Raw genomic sequence first — 10000 nt, forward strand, 5'->3', positions numbered from 1 at the left:
CTCTCTCTCTCTCTCTCGCTGTCTCTCTCTCGCTCGCTTGCTCTCTCTTTCTCTCTCTCTCTCTTGCTCTCTATCTCACTTTCTCTCTCTTTCTCTCTCCCTCGCTTCTCTTCTCTCTCTCTCTCTCTCTCTTGCTCTCTCTCTCTCTCTTTCTATCTCTCTCTTTCTATCTCTCTCTCTCTCTCTCCTCTCTCTCTCCTCTTTGACAATACCTTCAGACAAGACAATTCCCTTTTCTCTCCTCAGTCGCCATGGCGACACACACGATGGTGCAAAAGCAGCAGGATAGTCGCCAGTCCTCGCATCCTGTCTGATCTTACCTGTTTTCGACAAGAGTTCTTCCCAAGATCTGTGTATCATTTTGGGAAATGCATTTTAAGTCCATTTAAATGATTTTAAACGTATATCAAAGGGTATTCTCTTGACTTGTTTCAGCAATACCCGATTAGATGATGATACAGGCATGCAACAAAAAGATAGTACATATTTTGGTCTTTTTGTTTAATTGCTTGTATTCTAATCCATGCCACAACCCTTTGGCTACCATGCTACGAAGGTGATGCACTTTAAAACCCTTGAGGATAACTAAAATGCAGCATTGGAACTTTACATGAGATAACTTAAAGCCATATGTACTCGATGACTATACACGCTAATTGCTTTACCAACAGCTGGAGACAGACTAAATTAAGTTCCCTGCAAAATATTGTGGTCTAGGACCCCTTAAATGTTGAGATATTTGAATTTTCATTTTGATCTGGATCGTCCTATTTATAGATTTGGCAACACATGTAACGTTGATGCAAGGGAGAGAACACCGCGGCTTTGGTTGACATCCTCACTTTTTCAGAGGCTAGAACAAGCTGTAATGCATGTATTATGGTTCCGCGCATGGTGACGTATCGTCATTATATTGTCTTATGGTGCGTTTGACATCGATTGTGGGCAAACTACACACTTTGTAAACACGGAGTGCGTTAGTATGCCTTTAATAGTATGCCTTAATTAGCTTTTTTATAATCAATCCATAAAAGTCCAACTTTGCAGAAAAAAGCAGCGAGCATGTGGATTTTTGGTATCTGTCAAAGTGGAAGTTGGTTGGTTGAAGTTTCTTGATTCGTGAACCCAGGGATCATACACGACCAAAGTCAGCATCGATGTTCTTCTCTGTTTTGTTCTCGACCAACTCTTTAACAACTATTCAACTTTGAGGTGTATCCCACATTCGTGTTTCATACCACTCATGTCATAACAATATATCGTTCACTCCACAGTGCATGTGAAGAGGTCGTGTCTGGCAGGGACCTGATTTCCCACTGCCTGTGATGCCGAGTCACCGAGACAAACGTCATTCTTTGAACACTTGGAAGAATTTTAAGAACGTACACGTCACGATATGCTTTTTAGAGTGACGTCTCGGCGAGATCCAGGTTCCATTTGAAGCTTCTTCAATCTGGGCGCTTTGACTGAGGGACGTTTGGAGCGATAGATACGCAAGTACAGTATGTAGGATACACAGAATACTACATGGCTTCCTGTTTGATACCAGTTTTACACTCGTTGTGTTTTTCAACTATTGAAAAGCTCGCTGCGCTTTCGATCGCAGTTCAATATTTAAACACACAACTCGTGTAAAACTGGTATTACATTGGAAGCCATGTAGTATTCTCTCTAGTATCACATAGGAAGCCATGTAGTATTCTCTATGCATCACATAGGAAACCATTTATGTCTAGTATTCCATCACACCCATTAGTATTCTCTATGTATCACATAGGAAGCCATGTAGTATTCTCTATGCATCACATAGGAAGCCATGTAGTATTCTCTATGCATCACATTTGAAGCCATGTAGTATTCTCTATGTATCACATAGGAAGCCATGTAGTATTCTCTATGTATTTCATAGGAAGCCATGTAGTATTCTCTATGCATCACATAGGAAGCCATGTAGTATTCTCTATGTATCACAGCAAAAGGCAGAAGGTTCCTTAAAATTCAGATTCCTTTTACAATCAGTAATTTAGATCTTGTTAAAAATCAGAACCTCGTTCAAAGCGTAAAAAATCTGGTCCAGGGGTACACCCCGGAAAGAAAATAACTATCATCAAAGTTGTCACAAAAACCCAGAACCAGGCTACATGGCTTACCAAACACACACACACACACACACACACACACACACACACACACACACACACACACGCACAGACACACACACACACACACATACACACACACACATATATGACACAATACTTGCCACAGAAATACAAGACAATACGCTGGCCACCTACCGTAACTTTGTGTCCTTGTCACAGAAATACAAGACAATACGCTGGCTACCTACCGTAACTTTGTGTCCTTGCCACAGAAATTCAAGACAATACGCTGCCTACCGACCGTAACTTTGTGTCCTTGCCACAGAAATACAAGACAATACGCTGGCTACTTACCGTAACTTTGTGTCCGTGCCACAGAAATACAAGACAATACGCTGGCTACCTACCGTAACTTTGTGTCCTTGCCACAGAAATACAAGACAATACGCTGGCTACCTACCGTAACTTTGTGTCCTTGCCACAGAAATACAAGACAATACGCTGCCTACCTACCGTAACTTTGTGTCCTTGCCACAGAAATACAAGACAATACGCTGCCTACCTACCGTAACTTTGTGTCCAAACGTTGAAGCAAGAGTTTGTTTGATGATGTCTGACCTGCAGTTTAGAACGAGTTTAGAACGAGAAGATATGGTTTATATAATGCTAGCATTTTATGGCATTGCATTTAACAGACTGTGAGTCATCGCATGATGTAGGCACTCGGTACTCGTGGCAACCTGTATAGTCGTCTGCAGTAAAAACGCGCGCGATTCTCAATCAGACCTGAATACGAAATTTACCTTTTTGAATTGAACATTTTACTTCTTGCTATCTTTTTGAAAAAGCTACATTCTAATCAAAGGAATATGTTTCACTATTATGAGTCGTGTTCGTCCTCTATAAAGATTAGTTGATCGAAGTGCTATGAACGTTTCAATGTGTCTATTAAAATATGAAATTCTCCGTAAGCTAATATTTCTTTTTTTAAAAACAAACTTTTATCCCAGCGAAGCTGGAGGTATCACACGAATGCATTTTCATACCGATAATACATGATAAAGAAGGATTCTTTGTGCCCGGCTACGTGCTACAGTTGGAGATGGAAGTTCACCAAAAATTGGGACCATACTAACAAAAATACGGTGGGTGCAATAGTCGCCCCCATTTTTTGAGCAAACGCCACCCAAGGCCGCTTTGGACGGGTAGAAATTTTGTACTTTCCAAGTCTATTTGTGTGTGGTTGTTCAAGACTATGGATAAAGCTCGCGTGAGAAGATTACGTCACGGTCAAAAGTCTTTGACGTCAATTAATGCATCATGACGTCATGCCTCCCTGTAGTCTTTTTCTCTCGCGGTGTGTGTGTGTGTGTCGTGTGGTGTGGTGTGTGTGTGTGTGTGTGTTCATTTTGTGCACATGTGTTAGTGTTAGTGTTAGTGTGTGTGTTTGTGTGTGTATGTGTGTGTGTGTTGTGTGTGTGTGTGTGTGTGTGCGCGCGCGTGCATGAGTCTGTACTCGTGTGTGTGTATATATATATATAATATATGTGTGTGTGTGTGTGTGTGTGTTGTGTGTGTGTGTGTGTGTTGTGTGTGTGTGTGTATGTGTGTGTGTGTGTGTGTGTGTGTGTGTGTGTGTGTGTGTGTGTGAATGTGTGTGTGCATGAGTTTGTGTGTATGTTTGTGTGTGTATGAGTGTGTATAATTATGTGTTTGTTTGTAAAGGTGTGTGTGTCGACCACGAAGGGCCATAATAATCAGGGCGGTGCTGCTTTGACATATAACGTGCGCCACACACAAGGCAGAAGTCGCAGCACAGGCTTCATGTCTCACCCAGTCACATTATTCTGACACCGGACCAACCAGTCCTAGCATGCACTAACCCCATAATGCCAGACACCAGGCGGAGCAGCCACTAGATTGCCAATTTTAAAGTCTTAGGTATGACCCGGCCTGGGTTCTAACCCACGACCTCCCGATCACGGGGCGGACGCCTTACCACTAGGCCAACCGTGTATGTGCGTATGAGTGTGTGTTTTGTGTGTATGCGATTTGTGTGAGTCAATGTGTATGTGTTTTGTGTGTATGAGATTTGTGTGAGTCAATGTGTGTGTGTGTGTGTGTGTGTCTGTGGGTGTGTGTGTGTGTCTGTGGGTGTGTGCGTGCGTACATGCATGCGTATGTACATGTGTGTGTGTGTGTGTGTGACAGTGTGTGTGTGTGTTTGTGTGGGTGTGTGTCTGTATAAGAGAGAAAGAGAGAGAGAGAGAGAGAGAGAGAGAGAGAGAGGGTGGGTGGGTGTGTGTTTGTGCGTGTGCGTAAGTGTATATATATATGTGTGTGTATGTGTGTTTGTTTGTAAAGGTGTGTATGTCCGTCTGTCTATATGTGCGTATGGGGGTGTGTTTTGTGTGTATGAAGTGTGTGTGAGAGAGTGAGTGAGTGTGTGTGAGTGAGTGTGTATGTGTGTAACTTGGGGTGTGTGTGTGTGTGTGTGTGTGTGTGTGTGTGTTCGTGTGTGTGTGTGTGTGTGTGTGTGTGTGTTTGAGAGAGAGAGAGAGAGAGAGAGACGAGAGAGAGAGAGAGAGAGAGAGAGAGAGTAGAGAGAGAGAGAGAGAGAGAGAGAGAGAGAGAGAGAGAGAGAGAGAGAGAGAGGTTTGTCTTTCGCTGGGGTATGCAGAGCCTTGGCGTTGCACATCTACTTAATTCTTAATGTTGGAACGTCAGTCGTCCAAGTGTTTAAGATTATTGCGTGAAACTGAACATTTAACAACGTAGTTCACTACTGTCACAAAGATGTGGGTATGATATTTGTGATGTGCAACCACGTCGTGTTTTTAACCTCCCTAAGTACTGAAGTGCGATGTGTGGTGACCGGAGAAGCGTTATCACGAGTTTTGTGCGTTGCACGAGAAAACCCTAGTTTGACATGAGTTGTGTTTATGAGAAATGTAGCTGGTCTGGGGTAAATAACGTCACAGCGTTTAAGATTTTCAACCGAGAAGGTTGTCAGCGCGTGTCGGTCTTGTTCGGTCTTGTTCGGGGAACAAGTACTCTTTCAAGAGACGGGTCTCTTAAGGTAAATGATTTACTATGTTGTATATTATTGAAGTTGGAATACATAGCTGGAATGTAAAGGTTAGTGTATACAAAGTGCACTAAATTCTAGTGTGAAGTTTTGAGAGAATTCTTGTTGTGATTGTGTTATGGTTTTTGTTGGTAAATTCTTGAACATAATTGCTGTTACGCATTTATGTTATGTTTAAGACAGTGATACTATGTGTGGTAGTGTCAGTGATGGATTAAGTGATTCATGGATGAAGTATAGTTGGATTTTGTCTGTGGACGGAATGTGAATGTAGAATGAACGAGAGAGATGTTACATGACTTTAGTTTAGGAAGAGGAGATGGCTTAAGAGAATGTGTACTAAGACTTGGGTTAATTCTTTAGGGGTTTCCATGACGAGGGCTCATGAGGCGTGAACGAGGGACGGTCCTCACACGGAAGAGGCGTAACGATGGTGAAGAGAGAGATCACATCGGCGCAGATGGCTGGACGGAGGAGTCTCCATCATCACCGGTCGTAGAGACGACGGTTCGTTTCGCGAATGGCGAAAGTGTTTCTCGGGGAGAAACGTGAAAGGTGAAAGTGTTTCTCAGGGAAAAATGTGAAGGGTGCATGTAGCATCTAGAAATGAGTTTCTGGGAATTCATCGTCTGCGTGGAATCAGCGGCACAAGGTGGTGTAAATGGCGACATGCAGTGAGCCGTGATACGAACTCGTGAGTGTCTGTCAGCACTTTATCTTGTGCGATTATCTATCTTTGAGAAAGTATCTTGATACTATGTATTTACATGCATTGAGTGAATGCTATATGGGGGCCCGGTAGCTCAGTTGGTAGAGCACTGGACTTGTGATCGAAAGGTCGCAGGTTCGAATTCGGGCCGGGCCGGACACGGGTCAACTTTATGTGCAGACCCAGAGACGGAAGCCATGTCCCACCCCCGTGTCATCACAATGGCACGTAAAAGACCTTGGTCATTCTGCCATAAGTGCAGGTGGCTGAATACACCTAAACACGCAGACACTTGGGTAGCGCGACTCCGTTGCTGCTAGCTTTCCACTGGGAGGAAGCGACCCGAATTTCCCAGCGATGGGACAATAAAGTAATGAAATGAAATGAAATGAAATATGTGTGTGTGTGTACTGTGTGTTCGAGAAGTTGATTCGTATTGATGTATTTGAAGTGAAGAATATTTGATATGTTTTGGTGAGGAAATAATAAGTCTGCATCCTCCCAAAGTTCTGTGTTTGGAGTGTTTGGGTGTGAAGATTGAAGTCAGTATAATAAGATAGGGCAGAACACGTTTACAGAAAAGAAATCCTTTATTCACACTACAATCCACTTCATGACAACTACTTCACAACAAATAAATCAGCGTTTCCTACAAGAGCAAGTTTTTTTTCTCGCTTTTTTGATGACGGCAAGTATATATAATTATGTCAATCCCCCCCCCCCCCCCCCTCTCCAATTCCGATGTATCTACATGATCAACAAAACACAGCAGGATACATTATAAATTATAAATTGGCATTAGACTAGAAATGTCAGAAAGTGTATGGCATGTGTGATGATCACAGTACGCAACACAAGATAAGCCTTGCCGAACTGTCATAAAACACGACAACATGACAGCTGTATTATAAGAGCATGGCGAGTGGACGTTGCATGCACATTATAGAACTTGGCATGTGTGTGCATCTGCTAAAATAATAAACAATGTCAGCAAAAATCAAGTCGCGTGAAGCGAAATTAATGCACTGAGTCAATTTGTCAAACTCACAGATTAATACGGAAAGCACTGCGCTGCATTTCACGAAGACAATGCTTTGCCAATGCCGGCGACCCAGACTAAAAGTCGTGACATATTCACGTGGAAAACGTGATCGCTTGAAGTGACAAGCCAGTATAGCGCAGTAGCGTACATGGCGTCACAGGAAAGCGCTTTATTAATGCTTTTTAATTTTCTGAGCTTGTTTTTAATGCAAGGTTTACATATATATAGCTCTATGTATATGCTTTTGATATCACAAAATTATAAGTTCAGAATCAGATGAAATCAATTCGATTACTTAATTTTAGAATTTTGAGATTCTTCATGACCAAAATCATGAATGAATTATTAAGCTTCCAAGCTGAAATGCAATCCAATAGTCCAGGCGTCGTCGAAGATTACTTGACCAACATTTCAAACAAGTTGATAGAAAAATGAGGGCGTGAGAGTGTCGCCACAATTGTCACTAACAGCCGAATATGACGTCAGCAAAGACATTCATTCAAAAAAAGAAAACAACTGGCAAGGGATAGAACTGGCGTAGGGAAGAATTGGTATGTAAAGTTTCATGAAGATATGTCGGGTAGGTTTCTGGTAATCGCTCTATACAGACACACTGGGGCGGGGATGTAGCTCAGTCGGTGGCGCGCTGGATTTGTATCCAGTTGGCCGCTGTCAGCGTGAGTTCGTCCCCACGTTCGGCGAGAGATTTATTTCTCAGAGTCAACTTTGTGTGCAGACTCTCCTCGGTGTCCGAACACCCCCGTGTGTACACGCAATCACAAGACCAAGTGCGCACGGAAAAGATCCTGTAATCCATGTCAGAGTTCGGTGGGTTATAGAAACACGAAAATACCCAGCATGCTTCCTCCGAAAGCGGCGTATGGCTGCCTAAATGGCGGGGTAAAAACGGTCATACACGTAAAAGCCGTGGGAGTTTCAGCCCATGAACGAACAAACAAACAAACAAGACACACAGACACATACTGTCATACATACAACACGACCCTCATCTCGATTCCCCGTCTATGTTAAAATATTTATTCAAAACTTGACTAACTGTAAAAAAGACCAAATCGCGTAAGGCGAAAATACAACGTTCAGTCAAGCTGTCGAACTCACAGATGAGAATGAAACTGAACGCACTGCATTTGTTCACCAAGACCGTATACTCATAGAATCGTCAGTGCACCGCTCATGGCAATGGCAGTGAAATTGGCAAGCCAGAATAGCGCGGTAGTGGTTGAGCTGAGCAGGATAGCACGCTTTTCTGTATTTCTATTCTTTTTAACTTTCTGAGCTTGTTTTCAATCCAGACATATCATATCTATATGTTTTTGGAATCAGGAACCGACAAGGAATAAGATGAAATTGTTTTTAAATCGATTACGGAAATTTAATTTTAATCATAATTTTCATATTTTTTAATTTTTAGAACTTGTTTTTTTTATCCGAATGTAACATATTTATATGTCACTCGCATTCCTTCTTTGCCACTACTAAAGCAAACGTGTGCAAGATTGTATGTTACACGGTTTGATGCGGAAATCAATTATTTTGATTATGCATTTATTTCTGAAAAATTTTACCTTCACATACATTCAGTCACCACCTTAAACACTTATGTTTTCAGTATTAATTTCAAGTGATCACGAACGTAGAAAAATGGGTATCAAAGCGTTGTTACATTTTGTTGTGCATTCTGAATAGTGTGCCAACAGGCCTTGGTCAGTCAATCACGTTTTTTGTCAGTGTACTAAGTGTTTGACGGAAAAAGAATAACACCAACCCCGTTCTCCTGTATATAACTGAAAGCCACGTTTTCTTCTTCATTCAATTTCTGTTTTCAAAAGCTTCGTCAACTTTCCACTTACACGACAAGCTCCCTTTACCAAGCTTCACTTAAGAACCCTGAATACGAAAGGTCAAAACAAAACAATAGGTCTTTCATTATTGTCGTCTGCAACGAAAACCGAACATGGCGAAACGCTTTGCTACGTACACAGAGGACGAAATTTCAAAGAAAAGATCGCACCTTACATATGTGACTAGGAAAAGTTGCATAGACAGTTCCGTGCGGATCTCACCACGTATCAACGTACATCCGATGCTCAGGACCTACAGATAGGTGACGCTTTTGCGAGTGAGGCTTCGTCTTCAGCTCTAACACGCACGCAGACAGTCAGGCAGGTCTAATCTGCACCAGCGGTGTTGAAAGGTTTTGATTTAGTGTGGGAAGGTCGGGTGTAAGGACAGGGATATATAGCACAGGCAGAGGAGCATACAATTAAGACACCGAAGACAGAGGTTGCTTTAACTTATCTTAACTTATCTTTTATTGAAGGAAAATGTAACTAAGAATAACCACTCAGGTAGCTTATCTAAATCATAAATATTCCAAAACAGTTTAGCTAAATTTGGTAGCAACTAGAAACAATGCTATAAGTTATAAATTAGAAACAATAACAGAACTCTAATATAGGAAATAGCAATGCTTACATATAACCAGAAATACCAATTATGAATTCTGATATCTACCAGTACCAGAATCAGCTAGAAACAATAACAGAACCAGAAAATATGTATTTAGTGTAAAACCAGAAACAATATGTATTTCTGGTGCAAACCAGAAAGCAGTATAATTAAAAAGGCAATATTATTCTGGTAGCAACCAGAAAGCAGTATAATTAAAAAGGCAATAATTATTATTCTGGTAGCAACCAGAAAGCAGTATAATTAAAAAGGCAATATTATTCTGGTAGCAACCAGAAAGCAGTATAATTAAAAAGGCAATATTATTCTGGTAGCAACCAGAAAGCAGTGTAAAGAAGAAGGCACTAAAAGGAAAAGAAAATACAATTATAAACAACATGCCTTCTAAGTCACACATGGCATAATACAAAGCATAAACCAATGAATGTATCATTTGTCAAAATAATCATGACAAATATAGACAAGTAACAATTTAGCCAAAATCCTGCAGACACAGCATTCTCTGAAAGAGAATCCACAGTGAGTTAAACAACTCCACAACAGGTAATGTCAAGGGAAGTAACCAACAT

At 41.4% G+C, this 10000-nt stretch overlaps 1 long non-coding RNA gene across 1 annotated transcript in view; it reads left to right on the forward strand.

Annotated features, from left to right (window-relative positions):
• Window positions 1–5090: 5090 nt before the first annotated feature.
• Window positions 5091–10000, forward strand: part of LOC138961010 (uncharacterized) — a 6328-nt gene continuing 1418 nt past the window's right edge. Inside the window, exons 1-2 of the long non-coding RNA XR_011454118.1 lie at window positions 5091–5181; window positions 5554–5884. This is a non-coding gene — a long non-coding RNA (uncharacterized lncRNA). The remainder of the gene's footprint in view (window positions 5182–5553; window positions 5885–10000) is intronic.

This window comes from Littorina saxatilis, linkage group LG3, assembly GCF_037325665.1.
Source record: "Littorina saxatilis isolate snail1 linkage group LG3, US_GU_Lsax_2.0, whole genome shotgun sequence".
NCBI lineage: Eukaryota > Metazoa > Mollusca > Gastropoda > Littorinimorpha > Littorinidae > Littorina > Littorina saxatilis.